This window comes from Otolemur garnettii, unplaced genomic scaffold (genome assembly GCF_000181295.1).
Source record: "Otolemur garnettii isolate 467f Iridium unplaced genomic scaffold, OtoGar3 scaffold00199, whole genome shotgun sequence".
Lineage (NCBI taxonomy): Eukaryota > Metazoa > Chordata > Mammalia > Primates > Galagidae > Otolemur > Otolemur garnettii.
Genome location: NW_003852594.1, coordinates 2194937 through 2211195, shown reverse-complemented (window position 1 = coordinate 2211195; position 16259 = coordinate 2194937).

Genomic DNA, 16259 nt, shown 5'->3' with positions numbered 1-16259 from the left:
TTTTTGTCTTAATAATTTGACATCTGCAATAGCAGACAGATTAATCATATTATTGCATAACAACCCATGAGCTATTAGGTTTAAGGCAATGATAACAATAACATCACAATATCAAATTGCATTTTTCCCATTGGCTTCATAATTTCAGGATGACAGAACACCAACTAATATTTTCTTAATTTCTATACACTAAATGCAATGGAATCACAATAGTAGGAAACAATTTGGTTAGCTGAAAGCCAGCCAATGGTTCATGTTCTTCTATTTTTAACAATTTGAGAAAACAAATAAAACCCTGCTTACATCTAACTGCTCAATAATTGCATAAACCTGGATAAGTTGCCTAATCTCTTTGAATTTCAGATTCTTCAATTTAGCTGATAACTCCATCTGTAAGATTGGGTTAATAACTATATATCCTAGAATGGCTATGAAGCTTAAATTGGATAATAAATAAGTAAAGTGATTAGCATACTGGCTGTCATGTAATGGTACTCAAAACATTTAGTAATAATGATAACCCTACCACTGTGAACAATCCTCTGAACACAGTGAAAAAGATTAGGAGATAAGCTCACAGACAGGATTGTACTGGGGAATCAAATTCACACAAATCGGAGCTCTTACTCATGTATAAGAGGACAGTGCCAGTCATCAGAAAATGCAGAGCAGCAGCGTTTCCTCCAGTGCTGGAGGAGAATACTGCTTTTTTCAGGAACACCAAAAAAAAAAGTAGTTGACTTTTATTTAATAACCATGAACTATGAAAAATATGCACCAGACATTAAAATCTCACTTAGTGGCCATAGCTGCCCACACTAGCATAAACACTTGGGAGCTGAGACGGAGTGGAATGAAAATTGATTCCTGTCCTATGTCTCACAGTCATTTCAGGCCACAGCCCATGAAATGAAGAGGCAGACAGATTCCATGTTCTGTTTAAATTATAACATGATTCTCCTTGCCTTTTTTGCCTTTTTCTGTGGAGGAGGGGCAGGCATGGAGAAGCAAATGCATACATGAAAAACGCAAGTTCTTTTGTCAAGCAAGACCTTTTGGTCCTAAGGAACAGAAAGTTAATTGAAAATGACTTCTTATAAAAGAATTAATTGCATTTATTTAACAATAAGTTTAAAGATAAGTTGAATATATTGATTAAGAAATTAAGTGGCTTCAGAGGTAATCAAAACTCAGAATTGTCTTTCCTTGTTTTGATGTGATTATCTTCAATATATTGCCAAGCTTCCTTCATACTCATGAGATGACATCCCCAAACAATATATTGTGTTACACCAAAGTCCAGGGATCAGAATGGGCAAAAACTTAATTTTTCTTTTTTTCACATTTATGTGTCTCTTTAAGTATGAAAGAAACCTTCCTATAAGCCCTCCAGATGGTCACATGGTTTTCTGTGATTCATTTCCTAGGAAAAGAAAACTACATATTGGCTTAGGTAAACCAATCCTACTTAAGTCACATTCTAGAGCAGGCATCCTCAAACTACGGCCCACGGGCCACATGTAGTCCACCTAGGACATTTATCTGGCCTGCTGGGTGTTTTTGCCACCACTGCCTGTCCTGCTTAGCAGCCGACTTGTCCCAGTCTGGCCCTCCAACGGTCTGGGGACAGTGAACTGGCCCCCTCTTTAAAAAGTTTGAGGACCCCTGTTCTAGAGGGATAAATGCCAAAAAATTTCAAGTTTCAGCAGAATGAAAGATTTAAAAATTACTTGAGGATTAGTTCCCAGCTGTATCTACTATGGACACACCCACAGTTACATTTTTGCAAAATTTCTCTTTATTAATACACATTAAAATATTTCAAGAATTCATCATTCGTATTAAATTATAGTTTTCCATATGGAAACTACAGGTCATAGAAATGTTAGTTGCCAGTTCACATAACAGAAGACACGCATTTTGAAAAGATACTTTCAGTTTATCTACTAACATATTAGTGATCTATTTCTAAAGCACATACACAGATATATAGTTTCTTAAGTTACTGCCATACATTTATGGGCCATTAAGAAATTGTTTTTCTTTTCTTTTTTGCCCTCGGTAGAGTGCCACAGCATCACAGCTCACAGCAATCTCCAGCTCTTGGGCTTAGGCGATTCTCTTGCCTCAACTTCCTGAGTAGCTGGGACTACAGGCACTCGCCACAACATCTGGCTATTTTTTGTTGCAGTTTGGCCAGGGCCTGTTCAAACCTGCCACCCTCAGTGTATGGGACTGGTGCCCTACCCACTGAACCACAGGTGCCACCCAAGAAATAGTTTTTCTTTATAAATCTTCCAGAAATTTAAAAATAATGGCTCCACTGTCATTCCTGAATTACTTCCTGACAGTTGTTTTTTTTGGAAGTGTATTTGTTTTATTCAGAGTGGTATTTTTATTATATTAACAATATAGAATTGAAAAAAATCAATGGAATAGAAAAAGATTTGGACATTAGACAACTGGACTGGAAATATAATTTATGCATTAAAAACAATATATTTATATCCATCGTATTATATGTACATGGAAATACACACAGTGCTGCTCACTTTAATACAGATCAATCAAAAAGGTTTCATGAAAATGTATGTAATGGAACTAACTTAGTAGCTGAGGGGATTTCTATTAGGCATAATAAAAGTCAGAGCATTCAAGGTAGAAAGGACTGCATTAATATAAAGGTATAAAAATGGGAAGCAACTTTTAGACGAAGTTAACTAGAAGGACAAATTTGATTATGTGAACAATGGAATAAGAATATAAATAGCGAAACTTTAGATAGATTCTTGAGATTCAGAGATATCAAGCTATAAATTTTTTCTGTATCAAACTTTATTCCATAGGTAATGGAGAATTATTGGAGGTGGTGTAGCAAAGATACAGCATGTTTAAAATTGGCCTAAGGAAAGTTTAGTCTAGAAGTGATGTATATAATCTAGAAAGTGGGGAAGGCACAAAAGTTAGAAAGGTTTCAAGGTAATTTTAATCTTTAATGAATCATAATATTTCCTAAAAAGAATTTTAATAATTTCACAGTCAGAAACGGAATGAATAACCTGGAAAGAACATAAGAAAGTAGTTGGTCTACATACTCATATGCATATAGAGTGAGGAGGAAGAAATTTGAAATTTCAAACATACATATCTAGAAATGTGATATATAAACATGCACCAGAAGAAAATAAAAAGCTAAGCTAATTTCAACATAGGGGAGAAGAGCAGAACAGATGCATCGCTTTTTAGACATACTGAGTTTCACTGGGGAAAAATAAACAACAAGTGTTTATTATTTGGGAATGCAGAAATATCATTTGAGCTGGAGATCATGAGCTATACTTCTGACTAATCTACACGGACATGGCTAAATGATAGGTTTTCAAAAAATAGGTTATAGGTACAAGAAACAGACTCTTGAAACGTAAATGGGTAGAAAAGAAAGATAAAAAAAGAACAAAGAAGAGTAATGGTTCGTTCTATTTTCCCTTGGCTACAATGGAAATTTAGGAAGAAACATTTGAGAAATGGAAGATTGCTGAATAGGGTCATGCTTGCAGGAGTAGAATGAATATGAAGAATATAAAGAAGCCATCAGAATTAGCTTTGATGACTCCAGCGAGAGCAGTAAATAGGAATGGGGTCAGATGATTGAAGTGCATTAAAAAAAGACAAATATAGAATAATGTGCCACATTCGTCAACCGAAGGGGGAAATGCTAGGTAGAGAATTGGTATCATATGAAATCCAAAATCCAGTCTAAATGGAATTAATACAGTGAATTTTGCTAACCATAGATGATACAGACACACTGGAATGATGGATCAGAGTTCAAATGAAATCCGTTGTTCTTCCTGTTTTCATATTTTTATTAATACTAAAAGCACTGTCTCGGTTGCTAATGTTTGAAACCTTAATTACCTTTGACTCTTCCTTCTTACTTTACTCCATGTCCAATTAGGATCATAGGCAGCACGTTGCAGGCAATACAGCATGTTTCAAATTAACTATGCATTCAAATTTCAACTTTGAAATGTACCCATTTTTAAACAATATACAAATGACTAGTCTTTATGGATTTAGTTTCCTCATATCTAAGATGAGGACAAAAATATCCTTTTGTCAATGTTACTGCGATATAATAGTGCCCAGCAGTTAATAGGCACTCAAAAATCTATTGATTCCATTCTTATTCTCCTTAGTTCTTACTAGTGTATCAATGGTATCTAAATCTAATTTTTTTTTCCTGAGGTCTTCAGTGACCTTCTCCTCTTATCTCTCACTCTTATTATTTTGTATATTTAGCTCCCATGTTAAAATGCCCATCTTGAATAGTTTAGGAAGATTGATATAGGAAACTGACTTTTGAATCAGAAATGTTCTAATAGGTCACTGAGTTATGCTGTTTATAATTTGTAATAAGGATTAATGTGGTCTTTGTTTTAGGAGGGTTTATTTAGGAAATTAACTTTTAAATTGGAAATGTTGTAATAGATTGTCACTGACTTATGCTGATTATTATTTTAAGTAAGAGTTAATGTGGTCTTTACTTTGAACTGTTGTGTATAAAATGTGATTTTGGAAATGGAAAAACAGAACAGTCTTGGAGAGACTACTCTTCCTGTTCTCCAGAATTGCTGGCCTTCCAACAAATAAAATTTGGTAGACCTATTCCTGTCTCTGCATATTGGCTGACAGTGACAAGTGACCGGACCCTCTTCATCAGGTAACATTCATACTATAGTTTGAGAATGCGTATCACACAGCTAGAAGTGGGAGCAAAGGGTGCTGCCTTTCACATGGAGTCCCCAGAAACTGGTCCCTGAGCAGACTGTTCTGCATTGTAGACACATCACTGCTTAGCCTGATGGTCCTGGGGAAGCTAAGCCAGATTCCTCAGCACAGGGTCAGAGGATACTGATCACATCCTACGTGTACTCCCCAGTTCCAAGAACAACAGGTTCTTAATTGCTGGCAAGTTGCAATGTAATTGAGAAGGTTGCAGTTTCTCTGTATCAGTTATAGTTAGCCAGTTTCCTGGGAATGCCAGGATTTCTGGATGAAGATTCTGGAAATACACATGACTTCCTAATGAAAGTAGGCAATATTTTTTATTTTTAAACTATGTGCTTTTTCATTGCCTTTCCTTTCATTTCACCGAACATTCGGTAGTCAGTGGGCTCTTTCTATACGCATCGCCCTCCAGGTAGGACCATTAAGGTAGAAGAAAAGGCATGAATTACAAATAAGAAGAATTTGGAAAATATGGCAGAAACCATGGGTCTGTGGGGCATGGCTTCCTCCCATGCTTAGCTTTTGAGATCTGAAGAGATTTGGTGTAGTCAGAGTGGTAATGGGGGTATGGCTTTCCATTGTAAGTGGTGGAGTTTGAGAAAAGAAAAGTCTTGCCTTTTTTGGTGGGAGGGGTGTTATTTGTTTTGAGACAGTCTTACTCTCTCACCATGGCTAGAGTGCTGTGGCCTGATCATAGCTCCTGAGCTCAAAGGATCCTTCTGCCTCAGTTCCCTGATCTTTCAGTAATATAAAGAAATGAATACAGCTTGTATAAATCTGGCTTTGGGAAATGTAGTTAAAATGTGATTTTAATACTCTGGTAAAATACAAATTGCTGAACTAAGTCAGTTGTATGTCTACCTATTAGATAATTCTATCTGCTTGCCCCATCTGACAATTTTGATATTTCTCCGATCATATTAATCAACTAATTCTCCAAAATTAAAAATATATACTGAGGGTACCAAAAAGCATAAAGACATTTTAAATAATGAACACCTGCATTAAAATTTTAACACTCACTATATGCCAATAACAAAAGATGAGTACAAGTTTCATTTGAGCACCTCTTGTAATCTCAGAAGTCAAACGTGACTTAAATATTACAATTTTAATACAGTTTTTTTCTTTCCTAAAATGCATATACTATCTTCTGTTAGACAGAGGTAATCCTGTTTTCACAACATAGTACTTTTATAATCTGTTGCACATCTCCATCCTTACTGATTTTTCCCCCGAATGCATTTTTCTCTTTCCTCCTCTCCAGCCCTATATTCCAGCACTTCTCTACCCCCCACACACTGGTCTTATTAGCGGTTACTCAAACTTCTGTTTTATTGTCACATGCTTTTTGTTCTGAATCTCTGATGGTTTCATCTAGCTAACATTTTTCTCATCTTTCAAAATTTAACCAGGAGATATTTTCTAAGAATATCTTTTGCCACTGTCCCTCCTACCTATGACAGAATAAAGTGTTTTGTCCTTTCTCTGCTAATGACACCACAGCTCCAACTCTACTGGAGCTCTTCTTGTATCATGTACAGCACTATATTTCAATGTCTTTTACACTCTGTAATGGAACTTTACATTCATATTGTTTGACATTCAGTAGACTTTCAATAGATGTTTTCGTATACCAAGTGTTGATTGACATACCTCACAGAGTTGGGAGTATCTAGTATGGCTCAAACACAAAATAATTTGAAATTATCTTGACATTTGTGGCATCAAAAGAATTGTATTTGTCTCAGATAAGGCTACCAGTGAACCTAGTTTTGCAATTATGAAAATTGAATTTTATGAAGGATTGAATAAATAAGAGTGACCAAAATACTTGTTGAACAGACAACTAGATTCTTATGTGGAAGGTTATAATAAATTGTCATAAACAAGTTTACAAATTATAAGAATGTATAGCCAGGTGTGATGGCTTATGCCTGTAATCCTACTACTCTGGGAGGATGAAGTGGGCAGATTGATTGAACTCAGTAGTTTGTGACCAGCCTGAGCAAAAGTGAGACCCCTTCTTTACTAAACATAGAAACATTAGCCAGGTATTGTGGTGGGCACCTCTAGTTCAAGCTATTCAGAAGGCTGAGGCAGGAAGGTTGCTTGAACTCAGGAGTTTTGAGGTTGCTGTGAACTAGGCTGATGCCATGGCACTCTAGCCTAGGCAACAGAGTGAGACTTTGTTATGAAAAAAGGAAAAAAAGGAAAAAGGAAAAAAGGAAGACTGTGAACCCACTGCAAGTATCTGACGGTAGTTGCAAAAGTGATTATTAGAATAAGAAAAAAGCTTGAAGTATAGTAAGAATTTGAATTAATGTTTTGAAGAGACCATTGTTACACATGGTTAAAATTATACCAAGAATATTTCATTAGTCCTATATAAGATGAAAAACCTAGAATTAAGGTATTTGTCTAAAAAGCCTTGAAATGCTTTCTGAGTCAAGAAATAATCACAATACAGAAGATAAAAAGTAAAGGCTATGTTAATGTGTACTGTGTTTGTTCCTGTTTAGTCATATTGTAAGCAGATTATTTTGTAAGCATATGACCAAAAACAGTCAACAAATGGGAATATTATGCCTATATTAAGGCTACTAGTCTCAATTTAATTACCTGCTTATATACTAGACAGCCATTAGACTCCACAGGCACTTAGCACATAACAGGGTTTGTAAAAATAATGAATACTTTTAGAAAACACAGTATAAGCCCAAGTATAATATGGTACTTTTAAATTGAATTTCTTTATTGTTTGAACGATTATTTCATGCATTGAAAAAGAAACAAATGCAAAAAGGACAGCAATAAAAGTATGTTTCTCTCCCACTGCTATTCAATTCTCTTCCCCAACAGTATACCTGTAGGATCAAGCACAGTTTCCTTAGGGTGGCATAAAAAAGCCTTCATATTCCTGTGTCTACTCACTTTCCAAGCTCCTACTATTTTAATCTGTATTCTCTCTGTAGGTGTAAGCATATGCTTCCTACATCTGTACTTTGTTTGGGGACTTCATATAGTATCTTATAAAAAATTATATATTAGTATAATACAGATTAATATTATTCATTTGTACATGACTGCGTTTGATTCCATTCTATAATCGTACAATAATTTATACCACCAAACATTTATTATAGTAACATAAAGGAGAGCAGCTTCTCCATTTGCATTGGTATAAGCTGATGAACAAATGGATATATGAGTAAAGAGCATTTGCTTAAAGCATGTAATGCATTCTGATCATTTATTTTTTAGAAGGCACAGAGAAGCTTCTCACATGTTATTATATTTTGGGCACATACCAGATTGTTCTAAAGGAGTGGATATCTTTAAGTAAGTTTTAGTCTAAATTCTACTATGCACTGCAAAATATTCAGAACCTTCCGCTGTGGGATCCTTGAGGGAAGTTTAACAAATCAAGATATAATAAAATACTAGAAGGATACTGAGTGTACTCGGGACTTGTTAGACAGATAGAACCTTAGTTGGGAGTCAGAAGTGTCCTGGGGAGACAGAAAGTAAGAGTTGAGTTTCCTCTCCTCTCCCTACCTGCTCTATGAACACTGGTACCAGAGAGGACCAGAGGAACAGATCCTTTCACAAAGTAAGTCCTCTTCCAGGGATCAGTGGAAGACTCACTCGGGGACCAAGACTGTGGTCCATTGTCCCTGTTTAGACCATTGGAAGGATCTCTACTGTCAGAAATAAGCATCCTCTCTCTATACTCTAAAAATCTCTGTTCTGGTTTTTTTTTTTTTTTTCACTGTCTCTTTTGCTTTATTTGTTCTGTAAACTTCACTGTAAGTTATATTCAGTGAAGCTTAACCATAAGAAGTTTAATAGTGATAGTGCTTAAGACCAATACATACCACAAATAAGGACAGGCATCTGACAAAGGCCAGAGCGACTGCTCTTTCCTTCTGACCTGGTTCACTAGAAATCTGTCTGATACACTATAATAGGCGTTCTATCTTTTTCTTTCTGCATCTGATCTTTAAATCTTTATGCTCTCTAATCTTTTACATTCAGTCTTATGGCCCCATCAATTACTGAGTCCATGCTGTGGGAGAGAAATAATTAGCAAGAACGGTAGTGAAGGTGAAGAGACTTCTTGTTTATAAATATCTGCAATCCTTGACCTCAGAAGCGAAGAGACATAAATCAGGCTTTCAGACAAAACATCTAGACAACATGTAAAACCAAAGTTTTAGAGGGGTAGCTGATTTGAAATTTCATGTCTATACCATGAGTGTAACAGCCTAGAACACAGGTACTCAGATCTCCTGGGAGAGCACTAGAAAGCACCTCAGTCTTCTAATGGAGAGAAGAATTATATTCTAGATGTTCACATCCAGGAGCAACATACGTGGAGTTCATGCAAAATTTCCCAAAGAATAGCCAGGCTCTATGGCTCGTGCGTATAATCCTAGCACTCTGGGAGACCAAGGTGGGTGGATTGCCTTAGACCAGGAGTTTGAGACCAGCCTGAGCCAGAGTGAGACCTCATCTCTAAAAATAGCCAGGCATTCTGGTGGGCGCCTGTAGTCCCAGCTACTCAGGAGGCTGAGGCAAAATAATTGCTTAAGCTCAAGAACTTGAGGTTGCTATGAGCTATGATACCACAGCACTCTACCAAGGGTGAAAAAGTGACATTAAGTCTTAAAAGACAAAAAAATTCACAAAGAACAAAGTATGGATGCTAAAAGAAATAAAGGTCTATTTTGCATCGAAACAATTTAGAAATGGAAAATGTTTCCTTCCAGAATTTTTAGAATTTCTCTTCAGGGAGAAAGATTCAAAGTAATGTAAGGAGGAGGAAGAGAGACTCATGACAGGAACATCATAAATCAATGAAGGCCTAATGACTGTAAATAGAAGGGAAGCAGGGTTTTAGCCGTTAGTCTAACTGTTCAGGCTCCAGAAGATTTAATAAATCCCAGAATATCAAGACATCCTAGATGTCATCAGGGAGAGAAACCAGCAACTCCTCTCACCTAAGTGATTATCTAAAAAGTAATTAAGAGAATGAAATACTGAGTGCTGACATATGTAGAATTCCTCGTTCTTGTGACTGGTATAGTGGAGGGCAACAAGAACATGAAGTTAGACAGATACTAGACACCTGTCTTTATACAAACAGGTTTCTGTATGGTTGGGCTTTATAGCCAAGAGATTTGGCAGGGCCTTGGATTTTTGGAGGATGGGCAGAAAGAGCCAAAGTGGACAAGGTCTAGGGCAAGAGTTCCAGGTAAGTACCACAGATGCAAAATTGTGCCAGTTTCCAGGGGAGACTCAAACACAGAAATCCAATTTTGGAGTCAAAAGTAAAAGGTAGTAGAGTATGAGAAGGGCAGGCACAAAAGGGAGTGAGGGGGTGAAGGCTAATAGCTCAGGCTGTAGGTCCGTACTGAGGAAGGTAAGGATGAAGCAAGTTTTAATACAAGTACAACAGAGGCAGGCAGTGGAGAGGTAAAGTGACTAACCTTTTTTTTCCTACATCAGACTGGTACAATAGGGCATAGCTTTGGGGGACTTGGCACAGGAGGACTGACTGTGAGGGAAATGATGTAAGCCCTTCTCTCCTGTATGGTTCTGCTGGTTTAACCAAAGAGACAAAGACTTTGAAGAGCACGTTACATTTTGGCCAGTACCCAATGGGGTGTTGGTAGGGGGACAGACCAACTAGGATAGGTGGTAAGTGTTCCTGGAACTACAAACAAAAGATTTTGGTTCACAATGCATCCTGTTTTAACTATTATTTCTTTTTTCTTTTTAAGTAGTATATTTTAAATAGCTTTCAAGGTATACACTTTTTCCTTTAAAAGACTTCTGAGCAGTTTTGTTCCCGAATTCGCTGGTCATCCTCATGGTTGCAAGTGCCCCAAGCTCTGGGTGGTAGAGGCAGCCATGGGGTAGGCTGGAGATCCAGGTGATCTCTCCTGGTGACACTCGCAACCCTGGTGGAGCAGCTGTGATCCATCCTTTCACAGATCATGCGTGGTTACATGTGTGCTAAAATGTCCGTTTATTTCAAAGCAGTAAAGATTTTTTATAATTTTCAGCTATCTTTCTTTAAACTTCATAATCTTCAGAATCTTTTTTTCTCCCTCTTTTACTTGGTCCAATTTTCTTGGTATAATATGTTTAATATTTACTTTACTGAGTATACATTTCATATGAAATCATAACTATTGGTCATTACTAGGAGGTTGGTAAGAATGTGAAAAAAGGACCAGAAGGATGAGGAAGTGAAAGAATTACAAGGTGGGGTGAGATGTGTGGTCACTGAGACAATTCTCCAGTTGCCTGGGCCTCAGGATTTTCTATCGCCTATTCTCCAGGACTAGTATGTTTTATGCAGTAGGATGTTTGACCAGTCTGTTACACTGTAGATGCTGGACAGATTTTGAGCAAGGTTGAAGGGAGAGGAGAAGGGTGAATTCAAATGGAAGCCTAAAGCTGAATTCTAACATCCAATGAAAGGAAAATAAGTTTGTAAGTCTCTGGAAATTTGAGGAAGATCAAAGATTTGAGAAATGTTTCATACTTGCTAGAGGGACAATATTTTTTAGAAAGTTCTTAGTTAGGAAGAAATACTATGAGAACCTTGGTTCAGGTGCTGAGGCCAATAATAAGGTTAAGGACAATTTAGAAACCAGGGGACATGTGCAAGAACTTTGTCCCATATAATGAATACAATCCACAAAAAGTGTTTATGGTCCTGTCTGATTCAAGTGTTGTCTGAATGACATTGTGATATGAACAAGAGTTATGAAATGATCTAAGATGTGCCCATGAGGGGAAATGAAGCATGTTTTAAGGGAGTCTGTTTCCAGGTCTTTTTTTTTTTTTGTAAGAGGAAGAGCTTTATTCACCAGCTGGGAGCTTATGGCATAGAAGAATTCCAAATGGCCTCGCTCTCCAGGTCTTTACTTAACTTTCATTAACATTGTTTTTTTGTTTTGTTTTGTTTGTTTGTTTTATAAAACTCTTTTAGAACTTGTCTGCAATAATGTTAGCCCTTTCTGTACTTACTATACAAAGACACATTCCTCTATCTACCTCAAATCTTGTAATATTGTATTGACACAGACTTAAAATCCCCTTGGTGACAAGGGGATAATGTGCAAGCCATAGCACTGACATTAGGGGAGCTTCCCTTAATGACTTTTCAAGCCACTCTAGATCATACAGCTTACAGAATATGCTGTTTATACATTTTTCTTTACAGGTGAAGCTTTTCCTTATTGGAATGACTGACTTGTTTTTTACTTAAGAAATCCACTTTATTGAGGTACAATTGACATCCAAAAAACTTTAAATGTTTACAGTATACAATTTAGTGTCTTTGGAAATTGGGAGGTAAGTATATACTCAGGAAACCTTCATCACAATCCATTCCATAAACTTATCCATAACTTTCAAAAGCTTCCTCTCTCTCTCTTTTTCCTTTCTTTTGTGGTAGGAGCAATTTACATAATATCTACCTTCTTAACAAATGTTTAATTACACAGTACAGTAGATAGGGTTAAGCATATGATCAAAGTTGTCCAGTAGGTCTTCAGAACTTATGAATCTTGCATGACTGTAATGACCAAAACCTCACATTTTCTCCTTTCTCCAGCTTCTGGACACCACCATTGTAATTTAAGTTTCTGTGGGTTTGACTATTTTAGAACACACATGTAAGAGAGGTTAAGCAGTATTTGTCTCTCTATTTCTGACTTATTTCACTTAGCGTAATTTTCTCCACACTTAGCAGTGAATATGCTAAGCAACAAGAGAGCACATAAAAGTATAAATCTTACTGCTAAAGGTAAATATAAAAACAAACATAGTGTTATCATATGTTAATGCTGACATTTAAAATCACTTTCAGTACTATCATATAAATTACTAGACAAAAGCAGTAACAGCAAGAGTACCTATAATCACAAATATTTGTTAATGGAAACAAAAAATAGAAATAAGTAAAATCTGAAATCAATTACATAAACTGTGTAGGATGGAAGAAAGTGCAAGCTTCTGTGTGCTATTGAAGGTAAGTTGTTAGCATCAAACAGACTTCTATAGCGATTAAATGTTTGATGAAAGCTTAAACAGACTTTTTTACAAGTATAAACCGATGCAAGCCATATTGTAACCACAAAGAAAAATGCAATAACTACACAAAAGATAAGAAAAGATTCAAAGCATGTCAAACAAAACAGCACCAAATCACAGAGAAAGACAACAAAAAAAGGAAGGAACAAGAAAAAGAAATAGGCAGAAAACAATGAACAAAATAGTAAGGCCATACCTATTGATAATTACTATAAACACAAATGGACCAAACTTTCCAATCAAAAGACCCAGAATGGCTGAATGGAGAAGTAAAAGTCAAGAGCCAATACTCAACTATAAGCTGTCTATGAAAGACTTACCTTAGCTCTAAGGGCACAGGGCTGAAAGCGAAGGGATGAAAAAAGACATATTATGCAAATTATAACCAAGAAATAACAGAGGAGGCTCTACATAAATTAGACAAAGAAACTTGCAGTCAAAATACTACTAACATTAGTGCCATTAGGGTAGGAATATTTATTTGTTTTGTTTGAAGCTGCATTCTTGACAACCAAAAAATACTTGGCACAAGTAGGTACTTAATAAATATCTGTAAAATAAATTTTAAAAACTCATTTTGTTTGGGAGAAAGCTCTGAAAATGACTCTAGAGAGAAGCTGGAGAGTAAAGACACAATGAATAAGAATGGATGAGTGTAATTCGTGGACTTCCTCCTTTGGGGTCTCCATGGAGTGTAGCTGAGCTTGGCAGCCAGCAGCTGCCACTCAGAATTCTGTACTATTCAATGACATTGGATCTACTAATGCCCAAAATAGTGAGTGACTTATAAGGTAGTGAATATGAACATGTTAACAGAAAAAGCAAGCTCTGAAATGATAAGAAATGTTGTTGATAATATAGGCGGAAGCTCTGGAGAGAATTACTGAACAAATAAGCCAAATGGTATGAATTTCAGTACTGACCACACCCCACTTGGTATACTGAACAGGCAATATATAGTTCCTGGCCTGATAACTCTGTAACAGCCTAGCACATATATAAATATTAACTGGAATATTGATAGTTAGGCTATAATATAGAAAGTGGTAGCTCTGTGACAAAATATTCCAGGACCAATTGACAGGGTAGGAAATTATAGGATATGCCTGTGATAAAAAGAGGTAATAATAATATAGTAATATACATATAAATAATATATATACTATATAAATAATATAGTAAAAGTCTTTCACATTAGGAAATACAGTGTTGGCCAATGTGTGATAGCCCAATTGCAGACAGCTTCCTGCTGTGAAATTTCACACAACCAAGCTGGTTAAGACAAGCTTCTTTGTTGTATACCCATTTATGAGACTGGAGAGTCTACGAAGGTCACTTTTTCTAGGATGCTGCCATTGTTTGATTGAGTGTTTGGTGGTGTCATTCATTCAATCAACAAACATTAATTGGTAAACTACGCTCTGCCTATTAGTACTGTGTCATGCTTAAGAACCCTGATTTTGAAGTCAGACAAAGCCAAATAAGTTTCAGCATCCATAAAAGTGAGTGAATCATAGCTACAGCATACTATGTTGGATGTATTGTATTAAATACATAAATTGTGGCTTCCAGCACATAATGAGCTCAGTAAACGCATCAACACTTTTTTTGTTCTGCTTCACTATGAGAATAGACATGCTATGGAGAACCCTGAAGACCACATCATTAGTGACCAGTAGGTGGGGCTCAAAAATATTTTCAGGAACTTAAATGACTCCAAATGAAAATTAGGACAAAATCTCCAATTGAATGTAAAAAATTAAGAGCCATGAATGGTGCGTGGTGTCATGTAGACACATGTTTAATAAAAGAGGATATGTTGTGTATTTTTTGAAGCCTGTGCCGTGAAGAAAATCTTCAAGAGATAAGCTAATATAGGTAGCTATATTGGATAAGTGAGCTGAGACCTTCCCTGTAGGGCAGAAATGTTCATTCATGAGAAAAACTATGTGCTAGTGAATAACCACTGTAAGATTCTGAATCATAAAAGAAAAAAAAAAGTTTTTCTTACTCTAGCTGGCTTTTCCCTTTTGGCGGATGAATATTCTTTGTGGTTGTCTGCCTGTCTCTAGCTCCCTTTATATTCTTCTATTTCTCTCTTTCTCTTTAATTATTATGCTTTGGTGCTCTATTCTGCAAAAGATGTACCTTTGAAACATTAAATGAGTTAGGGATAAATATTTGAAGAGAAAAGGATAAATTATGGATGAAATTAGAGGTATTGGAGATTAGACTGACCATGCCTCACCAAAAAAAAAAAAAAAACTTCAAACAAACAAACAGAAAATAACCAAACAAACCCTAGTTATCATGGAGCCATCAAGTCTTGCCATAGGATGTTCCTAGGGAAGTTAGTTGAAAGAAATGAGGGCTTTAATTGGCACTTGGATTTTTATAATAACATAGGTACAATTAGTTTCCTTAGTCAAGGATTGGAGGAGAGGATGTCCATCAAATCTCAAATCTTGGTTGAGTATGGTTAGCCTTCTAGTCTTCAATTACAGAGACTCAGTGATACTCTAACTTGGAGGTAATAACTTACCTATTGCAATGGGCTATTTTGACTGCACAGCTTTTAAATGACCATGAAGAAAACATCATGAAACAAGAAAGAGGCCATATTAATGAAATAAAATCTCCTCTTAAACTCTAGAAATATGTCCTAAGCCATATGGAATCTAGGTTGATTAAGAATAGATACATCCCAAGTGAAGATTATAAACCTCATGCTTATAAATACTCTTCAGATGTCACAAGCATAGGTTGTTTTGGACAACAGAAATTACTGTAAAAATTTAAAGGTTTAAAATAAATAATATTGACCGTAAGTCTACAAAAATATTTTTTCTGTCTCATTCTACCTTGGTTTATTTCTCTTTCTTGTAGTATCTCTTTGTCCATTCTTTAAATATTGCTATTTGTGTACTTTAACTGTTTTTTTTTTTCAGTAGAGTTATTTTCTGAAATTTCTCAACTAAAGAAAGGGTGGGAAGAATTGATAGGTAGATTTTTAGAGTATCCATAATTTATTATGTGAATATGAGGAGGGCCACTGTTATGGGGTAACAGTTCTAGTATTGACAAGTCTTGTAATTAGCATTTGTCCTCTTTATCTTTTGAATCTCAAGTTATTTTTTCTCTTGCCTTGCTGCTGATGTGTTTAATGCCAATTGTGGGTGGTTTAGAAAGCTACTGCCTGAAGTTGGAATGAAAGGGAGTATGTGGAAGTTGGGAGTTCATAAGGTTTCATTCCCAATTTTCCTCAGTACTTTAATAATAGTGGAATACTAGCTTCCTTCAATACTGGAAACACTCTATGGAACACTGGTAAATATGAAATCAAGATATCTTCAAGC